Genomic DNA, 25,442 nt, shown 5'->3' on the forward strand with positions numbered 1-25,442 from the left:
GCAGTGCAATACTGTGCATTGTGCTGCGTTGCTAAAAAAAAAAGGTCATGTGCATTTTTTTTGTCTGTTGCTGTTCCCTAATGCACACATTAATATGAGCAATAGGAAAATAAAATGGTGAGTGATGGAACCAGGTAGGCTGGGGAGTGGACTCCTCCCAGGGGTGCTAGCCTCGGCTCGCCGGCCGTGCAATATGGATAAAAAGAATGGATGTCTGCACACTGAGATAGTGAAGAATCTCTTTATCGTAAAATCCGTAACATGAATAACACCACAGGACAGGCAAACAGGTACAGGTCGACGCGTTTCACACAGCGACGCTGCGCCTATTCATTACCAATAAATAAGCGCAGCGTCGCTGTGTGAAATGCGTCTACCTGTACCTGTTTGCCTGTCCTGTGGTGCTATTCATGTTACAGATTTTACAATAAAGAGATTCATCACTACCTCGGTGTGCAGCCACCCATTCCTTTTATACACAATAATATGAGTTTTGTTAAGGCAACCCCTTCATTTTGGATGGTCCCTTTAACACAACACATATTACTTTTACTCTGTGTAGTGCTTTGCAATACCACTCATTGTGAATGGAACCCCAATGTTTTGTACAGCAATTAACTGCTCCACACCTCAAAGCACATAATGTGCATTGTGTGGTGTGCTGTATTGGTAAAAGGGGGTCATTAACACATACATTATTGTACATAGCATCAAGACAATCCATTTATTCATTAAACGAATGGCTTGAAAATCACACTGCACTGAGTCGCAAAGGAATCACATAGGAATGCGGATTGTGTTCCTGTGCGATTCAGGTGTAAACCAGCCCTCTTTTCAGATCTCATGAGACCAGCAGTCAGAGGCAGCAGTGCCTTATATTACCCACACTGCAGATTCACAACTATGCCCCAGAAGAAGTCCAATCATGACGAAACCGGTCGGGCGAGGATACACTGACCAGTCACTGCAATTTTTAAACCTTTTGCTGCAGCTTTTATCTGGTGCACCATTTGTTTATGTGCATTGTCTTTTACAATAAGTTCCTTAAGAAGGTTTTACTCTATCGGAAGCCCCTTGTTTGTTTTTTGGGTATTGCTGGGTTGCCATGATGATCTAAATCTATTGCTGGAGGAATAGCTGGAAAGACGTGGACACCTAACAGCTGATATATCCAAATGCTTTTTTAACCTTCCATAATAGAGGGTCCATCTTGTGGGGTAAGAGCACATCCTGACTTTATGGTGACGTCACATAGTGGAGGATATCGTTGGATACACCTTGCATTAAGCACTTTAATCCAGTATTCTTTGCTGTGTTTTCACACTTGATCTTTTGGACTAATTTGATCGTTATTTGGACTTTTTGTTTATCAGTGATCATTGAACGCAACTTTTCCATTTCTTCCAGATTTACAACTATACAGAATAAGTGTGCCTATACAACCTCACATACAAGGAAGATCACTGCTATTTTTCAGGAGGAATTCAAGGCAAAGGTTAATTCTTCAGAATGCCGCTTATGCAGAATTAACATTTCTAAATGTTCCCTAACATAGCAAATCTTCATTTTTTTGAGTTCAAGCCCCTTTTAACCACTTCCGCCCTGGAAGGATTTGCCCCCTTAATGACCAGGTGATTTTTTGCGATACAGCACTGCGTTATTTTAGCTGACAATTGCGCGCTCGTGCGATGCTGTACCCAAATAAAATTGATGTCCTTTTTTTCCCACAAATAGAGCTTTCTTTTGGTGGTATTTGATCACCTCTGCGGTTTCTATTTTTTACGCTATAAACAAAAAAAGACGGAAATTTTGAAAAAAAAAAATATATTGTTTATTTTCTGCTATAAAACACACCCAATAAAAGAATTTTAAAAAAATCTAATTTCTTTATCAATTTAGGCCAATATGTATTCTGCTACATATTTTTGGTAACAGAAATCCCAAAAAGTGTTTATTGATTGGTTTGTGCAAATAGTTATAGCGTCTACAAAATAGGGGATAGATTTATGGCATTTATTTTTTTTTTACTATTAATGGTGGTGATCTGCGATTTTTAGCAGGACTGCAACATTGCAGCGGACAGATCGGACACCTAACCGACATTTTTGATGCTTTTTTGGGACCCAGTGACAATAATACTGTGATCAGTGCTAAAAATATGCTCTGACATTGTACTAATGGCACTGGAAGGGAAGGGGTTAACATCTGGGGTAATCAAGGGGTCAACTGTGTTCCCTGTGTGTTTCTGTGTGGGGGAATGGGCTGTCTTGGACAACACACAGATTCATCTTCCTGCATAGCAGAAAGACAGGATCTCTGTGTGATCCCCTGTCAGAACGGAGATCTGCCTTGTTTACTATGGCAGATCCCCGTTCTGTCACTGCGGGAAACGATCACAGGCGGCCAGCGGACATCAAGTCCGCTGGACCCACTGATTGGCTCACCCGTGCGCCCACAGATCGCCGTGTATGAGCCAAAGTACAGCTACGGCAATTTGCGCAGCCGAGCCAACTTGCTGCAGTATAACTGCAGCAGCTGGTCGGAAGTGGTTAAGCTCTAGCCAACTTTGCTTAGGCTGAGATGAGGTCATCAATCTGCAGCAGGCATGATGAAGCATTTCTGATGCTAAAGTTGCTGAATACAGTGCCTTGAAAAAGTATTCATACCCCTTAAAATTTTACACATTTTGTCATGTTACAACCAAAAACGTAAATGTATTTTATTGGGATTTTATGTGATAGACCAACACAAAGCGGCAGATAATTGTGAAGTGGAAGAAAAATGATAAATGGTTTTCAAATTTTTTTACAAATAAATACTGAAAAGTGTGGCGTGCATTTGTATTCAGCCCCCTTTACTCTGATACCCCCTAACTGAAATCTAGTGGAGCCCATCGCCTTCAGAAGACACCTAATTAGTAAATAGTCTCCACCTGTGTGTAATTTAATCTCAGTATAAATACAGTTGTTCTGTGAAGCCCTCAGAGGTTAGAGAACCTTAGTGAACAAACAGCATCATGAAGGCCATGGAACACACCAGACAGGTCAGGGATAAAGTTGTGGAGAAGTTTAAAGCAGGGTTAGGTTATGAAAAAATATACCAAGCTTTGAACATCTCACTGAGCACTGTTCAATCCATCATCTGAAAATGGAAAGAGTATAGTACAATTGCAAACCTACCAAGACATGGCCGTCCACCTAAACTGACAGGCCGGGCAAAGAGAGCATTAATCAGAGAAGCAGTCAAGAGGCCCATGATAATTCTGGAGGAGCTGCAGATCCCAGCTCAGGTGGGAGAATCTGTCCACAGGACAACTATTAGTCGTGCACTCCACAAATCTTGCCTTTATGGAAGAGTGGCAAGAAGAAAGCCATTGTTGAACGAAAGCCATAAGAAGTGCCGTTTGCAGTTTGCGAGAAGCCATATGGGGGACACAGCAAACAAATGGAAGGTGTTCTGGCTTTTTGGCCTAAAAGCAAAACACTTTTAGGGCGTACACACGGTCGGACTTTGTTCGGACATTCCGACAACAAAATCCTAGGATTTTTTCCGACGGATGTTGGCTCAAACTTGTCTTGCATACACAAGGTCACACAAAGTTGTCGGAAAATCCGATCGTTCTGAATGCGGTGACGTAAAACACGTACGTCGGGACTATAAACAGGGCAGTGGCCAATAGCTTTCATCTCTTTATTTATTCTGAGCATGCGTGGCACTTTGTCCGTCGGATTTGTGTACACACGATCGGAATTTCCGACAACGGATTTTGTTGTCGGAAAATTTTATATCCTGCTCTCCAACTTTGTGTGTCGGATTTTCCGATGGAAAATGTCCGATGGAGCCCACACACGGTCGGAATTTCCGACAACACGCTCCGATCGGACATTTTCCATCGGAAAATCCGACCGTGTGTACGGGGCATAAGTCTGGGAGAAAACTAACACTGCACACCACCCTGAACACACCATCCCCACCGTGAAACATGGTGGTGACAGCATCATGTTGTGGAAATGCTTTTTTTTCAGCAGGGACAGGGAAGCTGGTCAGAGTTGACGGGAAGATGGATGGAGCCAAATACAGGACAATCTTAGAAGAAAACCTGTTATGCCCCGTACACACGGTCGGACTTTGTTCGGACATTCCGACAACAAAATCCTAGGATTTTTTCCGACGGATGTTGGCTCAAACTTGTCTTGCATACACACGGTCACACAAAGTTGTCGGAAAATCCGATCGTTCTAAACGCGGTGACGTAAAACATGTACGTCGGGACTATAAACGGGGCAGTGGCCAATAGCTTTCATCTCTTTATTTATTCTGAGCATGCGTGGCACTTTGTCCGTCGGATTTGTGTACACACGATCGGAATTTCCGACAACGGATTTTGTTGTCGGAAAATTTTATCTCCTGCTCTCTAACTTTGTGTGTCGGAAAATCCGATGGAAAATGTCCGATGGAGCCCACACACGGTCGGAATTTCCGACAACACGCTCCGATCGGACATTTTCCATCGGAAAATCCGACCGTGTGTACGGGGCATTAGTCTGCAAAAGATTTGAGACTGGAGTGGAGGTTCACCTTCCAGTAGGAAAACGGCCCTAAACATACAGCCAGAGCTACAATGGAATGGCTTAGATCAAAGTATATTCATGTGTTAGAATGGCTCAATCAAAGTCCAGACCTGAATCCAATTAAGAATCTGTGGCAAGACTTGAAAATTTCTGTTCACAGACACTCTCCATCCAATCTGACAGAGCTTGAACTATTTTGCATAGAAGAATGGGCAAAAATGTCACTCTCTAGATGTGCAAAGCTGATAGAGACATCCCCAAAAAGACTTGCAGCTGTAATTGTAGTGAAAGGTGGTTCTACAAAGTATTGACTCAAGGGGGAGCTGAATACAAATGCACGCCACACTTTTCACATATTTATTTATAAAAAAATTTGAAAACCATTTATAATTTTCCTTCCACTTCACAATTACGTGCCACTTTGTGTTGGTCTATAACATAAAATCCCAATAAAATACATTCATGTTTTTGGTTGTAACATGAAAAAAATGTGGAAAATTTCAAGGGGTGCGAATACTTTTTCAAGGCACTATATATCCGATTTTAGATCTGTTTTAATTTCTGTGATAAAACTGAAAACATAAGTAGGCCATATTTTGGGTTGGGTATTTTTCATTTTTTAATGCACTTCTGTAACCTGCTTCAAACAGAACAGAATGTCCCTTTATTGAAATAAAGGCATGGTACACAATGAATAGTATGGAAAGAGGTCAAAGTAATACATCACACAGGGACAGTGGCAAGAGAAGCAATGTCCTCATGACATAAAACAAAAACATACAGAGCTACATATAAAACTTGCAAGGATATCAGTGCCCAACCTTTGCTTCATATAAGAACACATAAAGAGGTATCGCACCCACACCAGCATCCAGTGGCGTATCTGGGGTATGGCAGCCATGGCAAGTGCCATGGGCGCCATGGGGGGGGGCGGCAAAAAGCCATCCCCGCATGAAAAAACCTTCACCTGTCCTCCCACGTCCGCCTCCCGCACCCATGTAGCTCCTGGCGCCACGGCTGGCCTGCAGGAGCACGGCGCCGGCACAGCAATTGCTTCTTGGCCTGGGGAGGGGAGTGACAGGCGCCTCCATTATGGATTGCGGCCGATGACTGGCCAGACCGGATCCACGTAGGGTAGGGTAACAGTGTCGGAGGCGGAGCCTAATGCTCCACCCACCCTCCTCTGCGCGGCATCATCTTCTCCATGGAGGAGCGGGGAATGTGACATGAGGTGAGGAGGAGAAGGAATGGTTGAGGGCCCGACGGGAAACCCCCAGCAGCAGCACCAATGATAGCAGCCAGGTACTACTTCTTGATCGTGATCATATTCATGTGTGTGGGCCAACTGCCAACCAGAAGCAAGCAGCAAAATATAGTGCTCAGTGGATTAAATAGATATGCATAGCCATAGATGTCATAAATAAACTGTAATAAAGGGATTTGTGAACAGTTGTTGCACAAATCACTTTATTACACTTTATTAATGATATCTATGCATATTTATAATTTATTTAATCCATATTGTGCACTATATTGGCTGCTTGGGCCTGGCACACACGCACAATCGCACGTGATGATGGCTTAAATCATTATCATGTGCAATTGTGCGTGTGTGTCAGGCATCAAATATAGTGCGCAATATGGATTAAATAAATTATAAATATGCATAGACATAGATATCATTAATAAAATGTAATAAAGTGATTTGTGCAACAAGCTCATTGAACAGTCCACATTCAGTGAAAGTTCATGTACTGCAAACTTTGCAGTGCATGAACTTTCACTGAATGCGGACTGTTCAATGAGCAGGGGCGGACTCATCAAGCACTCGGGACTGCCCAAGGGCCTGGGGCCATTAGGGGGGGCCCATAAGAGGCTCTGCAAGACTGCAACACATAGAGTCTAGCACGGCAGCAGCTGTAATAGGACCTCTCGAGGCACGCTGCTCCCCGCTGGCCCCTCCTTCCCTCCCAGGTGCTTGTAGTGTACATTACATCACCTGGGACAGACAAGAAGAGAGGAGGGGCCGGCGGGGAGCAGCGTGCCATGAGAGGTCTTATTATTACAGGCATTAGGTAAGGCTGTGCACTTTGTAATTTTTTACAGGAGTCTAGAGACACCTGGGCCACCACCATCCGCAGCCAATACAGATCTAGGGGGCTTGGGCTCCAACAGGACCGCAGGAGGCCCCATGATACTCTCCTGGTCCCCCCAACGGTGTCCCCACTCCCACGCAGTGTCCCCACACTTGCATCCCTCTGTATCCCCTGTTCGCACTGCATCCCTCTCTGTCCTCATAACACTGCGTCCCACTGTCTGTGCCCAGCGTTCCTCTCTGTCCTTGTCACACTGTGTCCCTCCCTATCCCTGGCTTCCATCTCTGTTATCAGTGTCCCTCTCTGTCCTCATCACACTGCGTACCTCTCTGTCCCCAGTGTCCCTCCCTCTCCCTGGTTACCTGAAAGATGGGTTTCAAATGTTTTGACAGGGGCGCAGTTTCAGTGCTTGCCATAGGCGCCATTTTCACTAGATACGCCTCTGCCAGCAGCTGACCAAAAATGCATGAGGGGAGTAACCTCCCCGCCTAAGCTGTCCATATCTGCCATACCCCGACAAACTTTCTAGGTCAGTTTCTGCCAATATAAGTCTATTTGTACAAAGGAAGAGCAGCATTAATAGATTTTTCACAGGAACCAACAGAGGGAGGGCAACAAGCATTCCACTTGAGTATAATTTCTCTTTTAGCATAATGAAACAAATAAGAGATCAATAATTTAGTGTCTCTGCTCATTGTTACCCATTTATTATATTAAGATTTAATATCTCAAAGATATGATGTGGGTTAAATGAGAGTTCTTTGACCAGGAGTGAAAGCTTTAACACAATAACCACATTTATTGGTGAGTAGTTGAAAGTCTATCTATAAGGCAACATCATGATCCTGAATTCCCAACAATGCCAGTTCTGCAGAGGCCTGAACGGTCAGCTGAAGGCGAAAGTTAATAAGTTCAACCGCCTCTCCCCAGAACCGAGTCATTTTCATTACCCCATGGGACTCTGCAATAAACTTCTGGGACCCTTTTACCTGTTCAAAATGTGGGTAAGCAACATCATATCTATTGAAAAATTATAGTATAAAGGTATGGCTGTACAGAGAAGGAGATCTAGACCAGGCAGTTAGTGGGGAGACACACCAAAGAATGCCATTACCAGTCCATACTTTGGAAACTCATTTTTTAAAATGTTTGTTAAATTAGCAAACTTCACCCCAATGCAAAACGCATGTCAATGCACATTAAAAATGCTCAGAAATGTATTTGAAATGCATGCAATAACGCCTATTGTAAACATGAGATACTCAGGAATGTTAGTTTCCAGGACCGTGCTTCTTTGTGTTGGCCTTTTGATGCCAAAAACAAGTAAAATAAAAAAAAAAGTTCCCAGCCCCTCAGTGTTTCTAACATTCAACACATTCAGTGTTTCTAACACATCATTACTGCCTTGTTAAGTAAACATTTTAATGTTATATTAAATATAGCATTAATAAAATTAAAACCAATGAATGACACTTCCACTGATTTAGGATGCAGAGAGACTTACAGTGGTGCACAGCATTGGCCAGGGGAGTGGGAGCTGCCAAAGTTAACTTTTCCTATTAACAAGCTGGTGATTGGTAGCTAGGCAGTCCAAGCCACCAATCACCAGCTTGTTAATAGAAAAAGTAAACTTTGGCAGTTCCCGCCCCACCCCCACCTCATCTGCCGACTCCTATTGTGTGCCAGGCTCTGCTAAGAGAATGACAGGGGGTGGAGAATGGGGGGAGAATTGGTTCCCGTCTAACCCCACTTGCCAGTGGCGCCCGCCCCCCTCCGATGCGGCTCTGCACTAGCCCTCAGCGTATTTCCACTTGCCTAATGCAAGCAGGTTAGTGGAAATGTTTGAGGGCTGCAGTACAGTCTGCATTGTTACCGTAGGACAGGGAGTGTGTTACTGCCAGGATCACCAGGTAAATAGTGCTACCACACCAGAGGACTTGTAAGTTGCAATATACTACATTTTTGTTCTTGGGTTTAGATCACTGGTCTCCAAACTGCGTACTGCAAGCTGTATGTGGCCCCTTGCTTGACTTTATCCAACCCTCAGGGCACTGTTCCTCCCACTGATATGATGTACTATCCATCCCACTAGCAACAATGATGAGGCATACTTTCTTTACTGACACCAACTGTGAGACGCTATTCCTTCTATTAACACCAAGGATGGGGCATAGTTTGTCCCAATGACAGCAACAATGGGGCACTAATCCTTCCACTGACACCAATGATGATTTATTGTTTTTGCCAATGACACCAACGATGGAGCACTAATCATTCTACTGACACTAACAATGGAGCACTAATCATTCTACTGATACCAACGAAGGGGCACTTTTCCTTCCACTGACACCAATGTTGGGGCACTGTTCCTTCCACTAGCTCCAATGATGAGGCACTATTCCTCCAATTAATAGCAATAATAGGGCTTTATTCCTGCTCATACTGACCCCAGGCACTATGTAATCTTTTTACTCCCACTGACCACCAAGTCTGAGACATTGTCCACTCCCCCTGATGTTGGGACATTTTTTTCCACTGGCCACAATGTGGCCTCCCCTAAAAACTGAAGGACTATAAACTGGCCCTTTGTTTAGAACGTTTGGAGACAACTGAATTAGATAAATATTAAACAATACCCCATCACATCAAGTGTAAATCAAGACAAAATGTTTTCCTTATTTTTTTCCCCCACAAATAGAGCTTTCTTTTGATGGTATTTGATCACCTCTGCGTTTTTGTTTTTTATGCGCTATAAACAAAAAAAGAGCAACAATTTTGAAAAAAAAAACAATATTTTTTACTTTTTGCTATAATAAATATCCCATTTTTTTTAAACTAATTTCTTCATCAGTTTAGGCCAATATGTATTCTTCTACATATTTTTTGTAAAAATAATCCCTATAAGTGTATATGGATTGGTTTGCGCAAACATTATAACCTCTACAAAATAGGGAATAGATTTATGGCATTTTTATTATGTATTTATTTTTTTACTAGTAATGGCGATGATCTACGACATTGCGGTGGATAAATCAGACGCCTTTGACACTTTTTTGGGACCAGTGACATTTATACAGCGATCAGAGCTAAAAATAGCCACTGATTACTTATAAATGTCACTAGCAGGGAAGGGGTTAACACTAGGGGGTGATAAAGGGGTTACCTGTTGCTTAGGGAGGTGTTTGGGGAGTGTACTGACTGGAGAAGGAGAGAGATCGCTGTTCCTGATCACTGGGAACAGGAGATCTGTCTCTCCTCCCCTGTCAGAACGGGCATCTGTTTGTTTACATACACAGATCCCTGTTCTGGCTCTCTGTGAAGCGATTGTGGGTGGCTGGCGGGCATCGGCTCCGGCGTTGCGCCACGCGCGTGCGCCCCCTAATGCTCTTAAAGCGGCCGACGTACACCTACGACGATTCAAGCAGTCATGCCAACTTGCTGCAGTATAATGACGGCGGTGTCTGGGCTGGGCTCAGCCCTTCCTTCTCAGAGTTGGTCACTCAGCTGTCAGCTAATTGCCAGCTCCTATCTCTCAACAGTTACTCAGCTGTTGATGATTTCCTGCTCAGCAGTCCTGCCTACTTAAGCCGTTCAGGCCAGAGGATCTCTGCCTTAGTCTTGGTCAATATCACAGAGACATTCTCCTGCGTTCCTGTTTAAAGACTTGCTTTACTGACATCCCTTCTGGCTCCAGATCCTGCTTGCTGTTCCACTACATTGATCCCTGACTTCTGGCTTGTCTGACTATGCGTTCCGGTTACTGAACTTTGGCTATGTTTTGACTTTGTTCTTTTTACTTTTATTATTAAACAAGTGTGATTTAACTGTACTTCTGTCTCGGTCTGATTTTATGGTTTCTGACAGGCAGCTGGTTGGCAAGCTGTGAAGGTATTGTCAAAAGAATTGGGTGGGGGATCTGGCTTATGGTCTGCATGGACTGGAGCAGAGAATTGCCCATCGGATAGCACAGACAAGTCCCGCTTCTCATGCCTGGGATCCACAAATACCTGCAGTCTGCAGGGGAAACGAGGGGACCCGAAATCACCCATTACTTCCTCTGGCAACACGCTATTTCTTCTTAGGCAGATGGATCCAAGATGGCGCCGCCGCGTGTTAACCCAGCCAGCGCTGCTACAACCTCAAGTAAGAGAGTGCCACAGACTGGGGCTGCAGGGGACACAGACATGCAGGGGGACCACCCCCTTCTCTCCAATCATATTCCCGGACCTCCCGCGCTCTGACTCACAGGCTGATCTGGAGCTCACGGGGGGGGGGGACAGCTGGCCACCCAAAGGGTGCTCTCCAGGAGATAGTGGCTGCTCTGCGCACTAAACAGGACCTTCAGGCTAAGGCTACCTCCATTGTTAATGCCCTCACAAGGGAGCTGCATGATCTCCGCCAACAGGTGGACACCGTGGAGGAGCGGGTAGCGGTACTAGAGACCTCCTCTACCTCTACAGATGCCCACCTCACTACCCTGGAGACTAAACACTAGGCTTTTCTCCACCATCTTATTGATGTCCACCTGCGTCTCGACGATGGGGAGAACCACAGCAGGCGGAACAATCTTCGCCTTCGTGGCATACCTGAAGCCACCATGGGTCCAGACCTCCATACCACGGTGGTGGCAATCCTGAACCAGGTCTTGGATAAGCCTCCTACGGCCCAGTTGGAACTTGATCGAGTTTATCAGGTGACGGGCCCCAGGGCGCCCCCTCCATCTCTGCAGGGCCCTGCTCCTCTAGCTATGCCTAGTGATGTCTGCAGGGTCCACTTCTTCACCATTAAAGAGGAGATCATACGTCTGACTTGGTCAAAGGGCCCTATTGACTTTGATGGTGAGCTCATTCGGATTTATCCTGATGTCTCTAGGCAAATGCGGGCCATACGGGGGCTTATGCGCCCTCTCCTTGATGAAATCTGTGAGGCAGAGGCTACTTATCGTTGGGAGCACCCTATCCACATAATTGTGAGGAAACAGGGGACTGAATTCTCTCTTCGTTCCACTGACCAGCTCTCTGAACTGTTCCGGTTCCTGGATAGGCCAGCTATCACCGTTCCCAACTGGTTTGACAACTTACTTGCTCAAGAGACTTATGGTCCACCTGCTCTGAGACGGTTCAGATGACCTCAATCTTGTGCCCCTAGTCATGAGGCTCCCGGATCATCATCGAAAACCCCTGAGGCCTGACTGTTTTGCTCTCCAGAGGGGTTTGCCCACGCAGACCTCAATGTTGTGGAACTTTCCTGAGGGACCCTTCAGTTGCTGATACTTTCAGTCCTCTTGTGTCTCTTACCCACCCCTCCAGCAAAGTTCTCTATAGTTCCAGCATTCATCGACTTTTTGGGCAGGTATGGGTTTGTGTACCCATTATTCATGGAGGGCTCAAATGTTTCTCCTTATAGGTCCTTGGTAAAGGTTAGAGACTTCAGTGACATATCTCAGTAGAAAGTGGCCTTTTGGCCTTGTTCTGTCATGCTCTGTCAAGGGTCTCATCCCCCTTTGGATGGACCCTCTGTGTGGCCAGTGGGGCGAGCACTCCTGCTCAGACAGTTAGAGTCCGCAGACAGGCTCCATGCCCCAGCTCACCGACCCACAGAAGCTGGCTTTGGCTATTAGTCTTCCATTTTCTTGTGGTTCCTCCCAGCAGAGACTCCACATTCTGAGTATAAGTTACACCTATAGTCTCTCTTCCCATATACCTGAGGCTGTTAACCATTGACGGTGGGGTTACGGGGCCTGTCTGTCGGACGCAGCACTCCTGCGGATATTCCACAACTCGTGACTGTGTGGTCTGTATTTTCAGTTATTTGTTGGCAAATACATGTCTGCATTTTGCTCTCTTGTTATGGTGATCAGGGGCTCGGATGCGGAGGCTCTACCTATATAATCTTTCCCTCATTTTTATGGTAAATACTTCGAGCCTTATCGGTTTCCACACCCCCCCGGTTCACCATCCCAGTACTGTTACCGTCATGTGTCCTCTATTTTAGCATTGTTGGTTTTGTCATCCGTTCTATTATGCTTCTCATTGCTACCACTCCGTGCATCTCGATATGTGTTGTTTTTATTCAATTCAGCTGCTTGCTCTGGGTTGCTTCTAGCACTGCAACCACCCCCCAGTTAGGGTGGACTTTTGCTCGGCCAAGGTCCTCAGTTGCAGTATATGGTAGACTGATCACCTCCTTCCTTTCCTCTATCATCCCCTCTATCATCCCTTTATTTCTCTCTTTCCCCTTCTATTTTGTTCCTTGCCTCTCATCCAGGGAAGGTGGGTGAGGATATTACCCCATGCACCTGTGTAATCTCACACCGGTGAGAGGTCCCCATGGGTCACCTCCCTCAATGTGAGTGGTCTCAATACACCAGTGAAGCGCCCTCAGCTTTTGGCTGACTTGAGGAAATGAAACACCCAAGTTGCCTTCCTCTGGGAAACACTTTCATAGTGATCGGATCCCTAAATTGACAAATAGGGCCTTCCCAATCGCCTACCATAGCCCCTCACCCATCTCCAAGTCCAAGGGGGTAAGCATCCTGATGGCCAAATCGGTTCCTTGGACCTTCGAGGCGTAGCGAACGGATGCCCAGGGCCGTTTTATTCTACTATAGGGGGAGGTGTTTGACATGCAGGTTACCTTTGCTAATGTCTACTTTTCGAATGTAGACCACCCGCATTTTTTACGTAAGCTCCTTCCTGAGCCTTTAGAATTCGCAGAAGGGCTGCTTGTTTTTGGGGGCGACCTCAACTTTGCTATGGACCCTTTACTAGATGTATCGCGTGGCTCATCACACCTTCCCTATTCACGCCTTAAGTGCGTGAAGGCAGATTTGCACCTCCTACACTTGGTGGGCCCCTGGCGGCTCTTATTGGGCAAGAACGTGACTATTCATTCTTTTCACAAGTCCACCACACCTACTCACTTTTTGACTACCTCTTGATCACACACAAAGATCTCTCCAGAGTGGTGTCTATTTGTATTGACTTCATATCTCTTTCAGACCATGCGTCGGTTCATCTGACTCTTCATTTTGGCCCAGTGACTCAGAATCCGCCATCTTGGAGACTGAATGAGGCCTTACTGCAGTCAACAGAGACCCGCTCTGAGTTGCTCACTGTTTTGCGGGAATAGTTTTCCATTAATAGAGATTCGTTTGACAATCCATTGGTTGTCTGGGAGGCTCATAAGGTGGCTGTCCGGGGTACATTGATTAAAAGGGCTCGCCTTAAGAGGGAGAGATCCCATCACACAGACAAACTTTTTGACAAGATGCGGAACTTGGAATGCTCGCATAAGGCTAGCCTTGCACCATCCACCTTTCAGGATTTCCTTAAAGTTCGTAAGGAGCTCCGCTCTCTCCTGTATCACAAAACAAAGCAAAAACTGGCGTGGGCTCCTCATACAATGCATGAATTCTCCAACAAGCCGGGCACATTGTTAGCATGGGCACTGCGTGGTCCGTGTACTAAAACCTATATTTCATAGCTTATTGGATCCTCTGGACAGAAGCTAACTACTTCTACTGCAATGGTGGGGGAGTTCAGATCTTTCTATGAGGGTCTTTACAACTTAGGCCACCCTCACCCCTTGGATCCCTCTACAGATGTGGGAAAAACCATGCAGTCGTATCTTGCTTCTTCGGGTATGCCTTCACTTTCCAGGGCGGTCCAGGAGGAGTTAGAGGAACCCATTACAGCTGAGGAGCTGGGGGTGGCCTTGACCCACTCTAAGCCGAATAAGGCCCCTGACCCAGATGGACTTACTCCGGCTTACTACAAAGCCTTCTACAAGACGTTGTCCTCACTCTTCATCTCTGCTCTGAACTCCATCATGGAAAGAAAGTCCTTCCCCATGGACACCCTGAGAGCCTACATTTCTCTTATTCCGAAAGAGGGGAAGGATCCTCTGCGATCCGGGAATTATCGCCCTATTGCGCTCCTGAACACCAATTTGAAACTATTTGCAAAGGTCTTGGCCAATAAGCTGCTTCCTCCTGTTCCAAGTCTTATCCATAGAGATCAGGTGGGATTTGTGCCCCTTCGTGAGCCTCGAGACAACACAATTCGGGTGATTAATCTGATCCATGCAGCTAAGTCCTCAAAACGTCCTCTTCTCTTGCTGTCCACGGATGCAGAGAAAGCTTTCGACTGGGTGAACTGGGCATTTATCAGGGCCACTCTGGAGTATATCGGACTCGAGTCATCCATGTTGAGTTGGATCCTATCCCTTTATTCTAATCCCTCAGCCGCAGTCAAGGTCAATGAGACAAGATCTGACTTTTTTACCATCACTAATGGCACGCGGCAGGGTTGTCCTTTATCCCCCCTGATTTACATACTTTCCCTGGAACCCCTCTTGTGTACAGTAAGGGCAGACCAGGGCATTGCTGGCTACCAAAAATCATTGGGGTTACACAAAGTGGCTGCGTTTGCAGATGATTTGATCATTTTTCTGATGGATCCGTTCACTTGCCTTCCGAAACTACTTAAGTCCATACAGGATTATGGAACTCTTTCGTTTTTTCTGAATCAACTTATCCAAGTCCTCTGTCCTAAACATTACGGTCGGTAGTGATACGGTCCGCTCTCTGCATTCTTTGTTCCCTTTCCACTGGGCGAATAACGCTATCCACTATTTGGGAGTGGACATCACTCCCGACCCCTCTGCGCTTTACTCAGCCAACTTTGCCTCCTTGCTTCTTTGTTTCAAATCTGACCTACTCCACTGGCACTCTCTTACCTTAACCTTGTTCGGCCTCTGTAGTGTGCTCAAGATGACCATGCTACCTAAGGTGTATCTGCTACAGACGCTTCCGATTCGACTCCCTCTGGTATTTTTTAAACGGGTGAACTCTATGTTCAGAGATTTTATATGGTCCCACCAAAGACCTCGCCTTAAGCTTCAACTACTTCATCTCCTGAAGCCTCAGGGAGGGGTTGGCCTTACAGACATATGGGCCTACTACAGAGCAGTACACCTTACCAGGTTTGTGGATTGGCACTGTCATGGTGAGGCAAAATATTGGGTGGCCATGGAACTAGAAGACTTCAATGACATGGCAAAGAGTTGGCCGTGGATAACCTCTCCGTTACTGAAGGCTCTCGGTGACCATCCCACCCTGGGCATCACATTGTGGGAGGCTAGGGATGCTTTTCGACACTCTTCAGTGTCACCATTACCTTCACCCATGGTACCTATACTGGGTAATCCAGAATTTGAACCAGGCCTCCAGAACCCTCATTTCTAGCGTCTGGCCTCAAGTGGCCGCCTTTATTTTTGTAACTTTATAGCACCTGGCAGTCAGTTCTCTTCTTCTGCTGGAGAGACCTCGACTGACCCTCCACTAGACTTCTGGAGCAATCGCTAGTTATGCAATTTTCTCTGCCAGTGTTCGCGCTCTCCGGGTATACTTCACCAACTTACAGAACTGGAGCACATCTGCCATAGGAGGGAGCCGATCCGCCATTGTCTTTCAATGATTTACTTCTCCCTGATTCAGGTTATGTCCCTATGTTCCTTACTAAGTGGGAATCAGACCTTGGAACATGATTCACTGACTCACAGAAGTAGAAAATCCTTCATTTTGCCCATAAATCTTCCATAGCCACTAGAGTACAAGAGACTTTTTGCAAGACCTTGACCCGTGGGTACAGGGTACCCACTACTTTGCACAGCTTTTTCCCTTAGGTCCCTAGTACGTGCTGGAGATGTGGCAATGCAGAGGGAACAATGCTACATATTTTCTGGGATTGTCCCAAACTCAGGCCTTTCTGGCAGGAGATGATCTGTACTGTCAAGCTCCTGACTAACGTTGAGTTGGAGGGGAACCCTGCGGCATGCTTGTTACATCTATCAAACCGACCTATTAAGAAATATAAGGCTTCTCTTACAATTTAGCTACTGAATGCGGCTAAGGCATGCATCCCTTGAGAACCCGCCATCGAAGTTCCTGTGGTTTTACAAAGTCAATGAACTCAGGCATATGGAGGATCTCACAGCTACCTTGAACAACCGGGAGGAGATCTTTTGTTACACCTGGAGACCTTGGCGGCATTTCGTATACACTGAAGCTTATCTTCAGGAGGTCTCGCAGCTTGGCTGATCTCCTGGACGTGGTCTGAACTTCCTGGGTGAGAGGCTCTATCTGTCCATCTGTCTATATATCTATTGTTCTGCATCTGTACTTTTTTCTTCCCCCTCCCCTTGTATACCTGGCTCAGCTGTGAGCGTGTTATTTTTTCAGATATTTAAATATTCTTTAATGCATTTTCCGTAGCTCACTGCTCACTGTTCATCTGGGCCCGGATGGCCATCGGGATGCCCGGCTTCCCGATATATTGTTATGATTTATATAGTTGCACAGTTTTAAGTGTACGAGTATTTGTTCTGGGTCTTCCATGCCGCCACCACCTCGTATGCCTTATATTCTCTGTTCATTGATGATCAGGTTAATGAAGGTATTATTATATGTGCAATGGTGTACTAAAGCGCTGATATGTGTATAATGAAACAATATTAGGAAAAACCCAAATAATAAAGCCGCAACCATTCTCAAAGTGATCTGACAACTCTATAGTAGATGATTAAAAAAATAATAGTGCGCTATAAATTAATTTCCTAATATCTCCACAAACTCCAAAGTAAGCAGTGGAAAATAAGTGATAAATAAAAGTGCTGAGTGATAGAAGCAAATAATGTAAAAGCAGCAGTAAGCACATCAAAAAAAAAAAAAAACATCAATAAATGCTCTTGTTCAATCACCAGTGATAGGGCATAGTAGAGTCACCTACACCATAATGGATATAGCCAGGATCAATATAGGTCCCAAAGTGTACCATATATATAGAAAACCAAACCAGTTCCTGGGTGTAGTAAAATCACTATCAGCGGGCTACACAGCCTGGATCACACACTGCTGCCGACTTCCGCTGCGCCACTTAACTCCTCTGATTATGGTGTTTCATTCATAAAATAAGAGAAATTTATCATTGCGCAATGATCAGCATAGAACAAATCAACAGCATGAAAAGCACAGGTGGATCCACTCACATGTACTTCTTTGGTAAACAGTGCTATGGAACAGTCAGAGCGATTTCCTCTCCTCCTACCACATCCACTGTGCTTCGTACAAGCACATCAGATGTCGTCACTGGCTCCTCCCGAGGCGGAGGTTTGTGCAGATATTAGGAAATTCATTTATAGCGCACTATTATTTTTTTTATCAGTTATTATTTGTACTCCTATATACTATCTGTTACCTAGCCTGTTGGCTTATGGATCTAATTGGTGTGACCCTCTTGGTTGTCATTCGATAAGTAATGCATTTTCCACTTTTATTTACCTGGCTGTCAACCGCAACTTTTTGAAAAGAAAGAGATTACAAAAAAAAAGAGTTGGGAGAACGTTTCGGCCCGAGCATCAGTTCGGGTCAAACATTGGCTGTTTGCCCAGTTTGGGGAACACTCAAATTTGCAGGGTGTTCGGCAGATGTTCGCCCCGTCGAACGCCCTGCAATGCACTGTGCGCTGCACAGTGCATTCTGCGCCCTGATTGGGAAAGCTTTGCCCAATCAGGGTGCAGTAAAAGCTGGTTATTAAGGAGCGAGGCTGGGAAGTAGTGTCCTTAACAACCGATGAGTCATCAGCTGTCAATGGGCTTCCCTGCTAACAGCTAAATTAAAAAAAAAGAATTTTGGGTCTTAGATTGTCCATTTTATAAAAATGCACCAGTCGTGCCATCACCAGATAGCCCCGCCCTTACCGATATAAGAACTGTCAATTGGCGGAGCTTGCAGTCAGTCTTCATGGATGGCAGGAGCATTTATTTATTTTTTGAAGGTGCAGCGAGCAGCATGAATGATGATAGATTTACATCAGGGGGCACTGTTTTTTTACTTTTTAATAAAGGATTTGTCAAAAACTGTCTCTTTGTTTTTATTACTTTTTGACACTTTTTTGGTGAATGGGTCATTCACATGTGGAGGGGCAGGATCTGAGGGCTTTCAGATTCCGATAAGCCCCCTGCCTGCATATCCCCACAACCACAGCCCAGGGTTGAGGGGAAGAGAGGCTAGTCAACATGGGGACAAGGTGCTTCGGGTTGGTTGAGGGCATGTGGCCTGGTATGGTCCAGGAGGGGATGGGCGGTTGCTCGTCCCCCCCCCCATCCTGACCTACCAGGCTGCTTGCTCGAATAAGGGTCTGGTATGGATTTGGGGGTGGGGTAAGGGCAACTGCAAGTCAATTTAAATGTGATATATTTTTTTTTTTTTTAGAAATGTAATTTTTGCTGCAACATGTTCTATGCATGCTACAGATGTGCCACTTTAAAGGCAGACTAAAGGGGACCCCCAAGGCACTATATTTAAAGGAATTTTTCATTTTTATTGTTGCACCTTAAGCATCAATAAAATCATTGCATCTGAAAAAAATGATTGTTTTTTAAAAACAGTTTTTACATTGATACATGTACGCCAGTGCAGTACCCATACCCCTTTTATAGCCAATTACTTGCATACAGTATAAGCCTGCAAAATGGGCACTTTAGATGTTTCCTGTCCGGCTCCCATAGACTTCAATGGGGTTCGCTGTTTGGGTTAGAACTTTTTACTTTTTCCCTGTTGGTGAGTTCTGCTGTGAACCGAACAGGGGGTGTTCAGCCCATCTTTAATTGTCAATACCTCTCTTCCCTTTTCTTGGAGAAGACAGTAGGATTTAAACCTTTGGCATGGGGGTTTTTCAATGAATTTGAAAATCAAATTAGATGTGGTCAATACTACCACTCTGCCTTTTACCATGGGGGATGCTTATCAGCCCGATCATTAGCTTAATGTCACTGTGTCTGGATTTACCCTATAGTTTTTGCTACAACATACATTTAACTATGTATATGTTTAAAAAAAATAAACAATCTAACACCCATTATATAATCAGCCTCTGTTTAGCAGTAGGCTGAACTCCTGACTACCTAACGCCAAGCTAAAAGACAGTCCATGAAATAATTCTTTAACAAGAGAATTACAGAGGAAATCTATTCAGCTTTGTAAATTCAATCAGCGGTTTTGTTCTGTTAATTAAAGCCACAGCGATGGTAAGTTGCCGCATGTCACAATAATTCCATAAAGGGAAGGGATTCGCTTTGAAATCAGTGAGAGGGAAGAATACACATCCAATTCAATCTCCTCATTTGATAAAAGAAGTCCTGTGAGCTGGCTTCAATGCTTAAAGAAAAAAAAAAAGATGCAAGCCAATGAAAGCTAAAAATAAGAAATGCTTCGCCTCTGTTTATTCGTTGGAAGTGATTATTGCTTTAAATGGCTCACGGTGAAAAGAAAAGGAAATACCACCTTCCATTGCCTGCAGGAACAGACATTAAGGGTGACATTGGGCTTTTGTTCCCAGCGCTGCTAATTTGTTCTTCAATTAATTTACTTGAAACTTCTCACAAAATGAACAAAAATGTCAGACTTTAAAACACAAAGTGTATCTTGAAAAGTAAAATTGAATAGTAGAGAATATTTTCTAGAGCATTTATACAAGTTGATCTCTATGAATATGAGCGCTCCCTATTTTTCCCTCCATCGCCATAACTAATCATTGGGTTTAAAAAGTAAAAAAGATACTTAAGAGCTCCTTTTACCTAGCTAAACCGATGGATGTGCCGATCCCATGTCTTCTTTCTACTGAACTGCAAAGGAGGAGAATCCCTCTTTAAGTGACCATGTCACTGCCAGGGTAACATGAAGATTTTCCATAGGCTGCCCAATGGCCAGGACCCCTTTCTGAAGACTGCAGTGGCAGGATGATGTCACCACAAGACTACAGCATTGGATAACTGGCCTAAACTCATAAAGGGACACCTGATGCCATATTTCAGATTTAAATAAACAAATAGCTTTTTTTTTTGTGTGCAATAAAAAAATTACTTTGCAGTTGTAAACAAGCTTTTCTGTGTTTTGATGACATATCTAATCCATGTTATACTTAATGACCAGTCAGGACCCATTTGGCTGATTCTAGTATGTAGTGTAAGAATGGAATAGAATAGATTCCATGGGGGGGGGGGGGTACAGTATTTGCAAAGAAAGCTGCTTTAAAGTTGACCTACACTCAAATGTTAGCTTAACAGCCTGCTCACACTTGTCCATTTAGATGCAAGAAAACTTGCCCTTTCCTGCATGCAGAAGGTTTATACCAAGCCTGGTAAGAAATCCCAAAATCTTTAATAACTTTTTGCCCATCTCCGGGCAAAAAAAAGTTTTCCCATGCAGTGGAGCTGTGCCCGCACTGCACAGGTCAACTGCTTGTTTTATTTAGAGGTGAGAATAATGCTTATATGCACCCAATCCAGTCCCAGTGGTGGACTCAAGACCACCGGAACATGGGGGTGCTACACCGATCTTGTGCTGGAAGGATCGGAGGATTAGGTAAGTAAAAGTGAAAATGTGGTTGGTTCACACCTATGTGCTGCAGTTTAGCATAATAAGGACACATAAACATGGACACATAAACACCTACATTTGTGTGTTACCATGCATGCTGAATGCGCAAGAACAGTGTAAATTCAGACAAAATCTGATCATGAAGGAAACATGTAGGCTGTTGTAATGTTTTTTCTTTTGTCATCTGTATCTCACTGGGGGGGGGGGGGTATTCCTTAACTGCTAGATGCCAGCTCAGCCCTTTAAGGGGTTCTGAAAAATGGGAGGTTGAGTTCCTGATCATGTGACCGCTGTGATTGGCTGGAAGACTCAGGTACTTTCACTGCTCATATGCCAGCCTGTATCCTCCTCGATTCCCTGCACCAAAAGCCCTGGAGTCCACTCTTTTTCCACTGCTATGATCCCTATGATAAACCCTTCAGTGGGTGAAACATGTTGGGGTGGCTTTGGGTGGGTGTAAGCTGCGTACTGTCATTGCAATAAACCTTAGCTGGAGTTGCAAATAAAATATTTTGTTGCGCTGATATTAACCTTCCAGTCAATCCGTGCACCGTTTATAAATAAATCAATCCCTCCAAGTGATGATAAGATAATTAAATAATTAAAATAAATATGGGTCTGGTCAGGTCAAAAACACTAAAAACCACTGAGCTATAATCTTATGCTCCACAGAGTAAATAAATCACAGGCAACCGCCTGTGATATCGGATAAATATAAATATAATTGCTATAGATATCATCCAATATTGATAGAAATACAAAGAATTCTCTCATATGATTAAAAATCCCAACTTGAAACTGTGTGTTGATAGCCGTTCTTAATTATAGAGAGTATGCATTATACTAATGTATATTGTTAAGCAGAATCCCATATGTGCCAAAGATAGATCTGTTCACAAAATTCCCCAATATTTCTGTATGTTATGAGGGGCTTCCAGATGGATGTTCTCAGATATCGCGAATATATGAAATAAAAAGAAGAGACATCATTGCGCAATAAACGATTGCTTTAGAATAGCAGCACTTCACTAGGTACACTCACATAAGCCTGGATAATCAGTGCCAGAAGGAGAAAAACAATCAGCCACTTGAGTCCTCACACCGCTCGTAACGAGCTGCTGACCAGCCTCAATACTTCACGTCACTGACTCCTCCTACGTGTTGCGTCACCCGCCACGTGACTTTTTCAAGGTAAGTCATGTGACGCCTAAGTCTCCATTTATATATTGTTGCTAGCGTCAGCGTTACTATAGAGACAGCGGTGTATCATTGGATCATCATTTTGTTTTTACACCAAGCTTTTCCTGAACATACTGCATACAAGCTAGTCACCAGCAGAGGGCCTTTTTTAGTTTCACTTAAATCCATTTCAGCGCTTTAGTATATATTTTTTGACTTAGCTGGAGTTGAATGTCTTCAGTGTGCAGCCCATTATTTACATGGTGGATTGCTGTGATTGGCTGTTGTAGGGGTCACATGATCAGGTGCCCTGTCCACCAGTACCATAAATTTTGACTGGGAACTGTCAGTGACAGCTCGGTCAATGTGCAAACAGCACACAGTGAGCACGTTCCCAGCACAGTGGAGCAAACTAAAACATTTGTGCATACAGTCAGCATTAAGGTCCCCCTGCTGTACTGATACATATGTGCATTATGCCAGAAGTATTTAAGGGAGTAAGATGATATCTTTCCAAAGTGAGGAGAATCCTCTTCTAGACAGGCTTTACCAGAACAAGTCTCCCCTTTAAGAAGACGTCCTTTCTTTTCTTTTTCTAGTAACTACCCAAAAGTTTGGATTCTCCCTCACTCCCAGTCCGACATTGGTCACCGGGATAATTATAGAGGGTGAATCTATGCAGTGGGGACAGAGAAAGCAAGAATTATCTTGGGTTTCTCCCACCAGGCTTTTAGGCTCTGTTTCCACTACTGCAACTTGTTTTGCGACTTGACACATGTCAAGTCGCATGACAAGTCAAAACCCATGTATTTCAATGGTCCCAGTTCTAATTAGTGCGACTCAAGTTGCAGCGTCTCCAAAAAAGGTTCCTGCACTACTTTGTTCCGTCTTCGGTGCGACTTGGTCTCCATAGAAAGGTATTAAGTCGCAATGCAGTCGCATGTACAAGTCTGACACCGTGACTTTGTTGCGACTTCCACGGAAGTCTACGGAAGCAAATGATCTCTGCTCCTCCCACATACATCACTTCCTATCTTGATGTACGTGAGTATGGAAGATAGGAAGGGGAAATAACTAAGCAGGATAAGGAATTACATCACTCTGGCTAAATTGCAGAACATCAAAGTTGCACAAAGTCGTTTTTAAAGTCGCATCAAATCGCAACATAAATCGTATTGTAAAGTCGCAGTGTAAATCGCATGACTTTGGGGACGCAATAGTGGAAACAGAGCCTTACTCCTCTCTCCTCCTCCCTAATTTCCTCGGTTCCAGCATAACTGGACAGATGAGTCTTGGGCCCATTGGGGGGCCAACGGCCTCACTTCTCTCTTCTTTCCCCACTTTTCCTTTCTCTTCTTTTCTTCCTTTAACCTTTCTCTTTTCTCTACCCTTATCCTAACGGTTAACGATTATGGTTCTCCACAGCTTTACTGAAATGTTAGCATGGTTGCACTGTATTGTATTATCTTCACATTCATACTACAAACGCTTTTTGGGGGCCTACCCCTTCTACCTTGTACCCTTTATAGTTGATAGATGGATCCTAATGTTTCTGTACTTTTGTGACTTACAGCATAATTGATATGTATGGATAACCTACTTTTTTGTACTTTTGCACTATTTTGACTTTTTATGTTCTATTATCTTCTTTAATATAAAAACATTAAACAACAAAAATGATCTCAAAGGAGTTCCAACCAGTCACCAGTCTCACTCTTTCCAAAAGAGATTGGTTCACAGCAGAACTCACTAACAGGCAAAAAAGAAAAAAAAAGTTTTGGTTTCAGATAAACTTTAAGATTAAGAGAAAAAAAGAGCACAACCACAAGACCTGACATGATTGCAAAATGAGAGAAATTGTACGTGTGGATAACTTCAAATGTGATTAAAGACTTTCACGCCAAAAGGACACAGAGGTCTCCATGCTCCTGCTGCTGCTGAAAAATAACTTTTACAAAGTGATTACCACAATAGAAGTGAGTGTTACTCTGGTGCCAAGACACCAATTACATCATAAAAGTATTGCTGTCTTTCGGGGCAGAACTCATAAAGCTTGTAGGTGAGAAAATGACCCAACTAAGTGCAAGACCTAAATCATTCAGGGGAATGAAAAAAAAAGTATTCTTTTAGCTACTGTATATCCAACTTCAACTATGTATTGGTTCAGCCATTATTCCATTATTAAAGAGAACAGTTGAGCTCATCTTACCTTGTAAAGTGATCCCAGGGTAATATGTAAATAGTTACTGAGCTCTATTCCACATCTAAGCTATGGCTTACTACTGGCCACCAAGTGTGTTGGGCTTCAGTGGTCAATAGGAAGGTGCAGGGATGGGAGGGTGTGGACCATTGCTCAATCGTGGAAGCTGTGTTTGTGTTTGATATTTGCATACCTTATGTTATGTATGTTATGTTAAAGCAAACTAAAACTGCTAAAATAACAACTTAAAGCTCTGTAAACCGACTGGTTGCGATGGATGAATAATAAACAACCAAAATGCTACAATACTTACCTTCCCTGGAGAACATGCTGTTCCAGTGCCGCTCACATAATCAAATGTTTTGGTATGATGCTGTCTAGGGAAGGATTAGAGGTCACACTGGCCTATTATCCTCCTAGGCAGAGTTTGCAAGCCTGGACTTTTGGTTAAAGCTGAATTATGGCCATTTAAAAAAAAAAATAGTGCCCCCATACTAAGCAACTGATGGGTGTTTTTTTAAATATAATTTATGTAACACCCAGAAATGCTCACCTCATAACAGCTAGTGTCCCAGTCATGTGATCTCCAACAGTGGAATGTGGGCAGGTACCTCTAGCAACGTCCACGTCCCATCCTGATGACATTTACCAACTATAGGAAGTGTACGAACTTAGAACAGGAGGAGGTAAAATAGGTCATACATTAGCCCCTGGAAAGCAACATGTACTTTGCAGGGCAAAGCAAAAGGGTTACTTCAATGCAATGCTGGGATAGGGTCTTCTGGTAAACAAGGCAAAGATGTCAAATTGCACCCCATTTCACCCAAATTGAAAAGGATGGAGTTTGAATATCATCAACTACAGTGTGTGGTCCAGTGCAGGGTACAGAAAAGACAGGTGGTCCGAAATTTGACACCTTTTAGCCCAAGAATATCCAAACAGCATGGGATCAGGTG

General features: G+C 44.1%; 1 protein-coding gene across 6 annotated transcripts in view; it reads right to left on the reverse strand.

The window, feature by feature from the left end:
* The window catches only part of GRIK1 (glutamate ionotropic receptor kainate type subunit 1), a 652,481-nt gene that overhangs the window by 264,640 nt on the left and 362,399 nt on the right, over positions 1-25,442 (reverse strand). The window lies entirely within an intron of this gene.

The sequence above is a fragment of the Aquarana catesbeiana genome, linkage group LG02 (genome assembly GCF_042186555.1).
Source record: "Aquarana catesbeiana isolate 2022-GZ linkage group LG02, ASM4218655v1, whole genome shotgun sequence".
In the NCBI taxonomy this organism is placed as follows: Eukaryota; Metazoa; Chordata; class Amphibia; order Anura; family Ranidae; genus Aquarana; species Aquarana catesbeiana.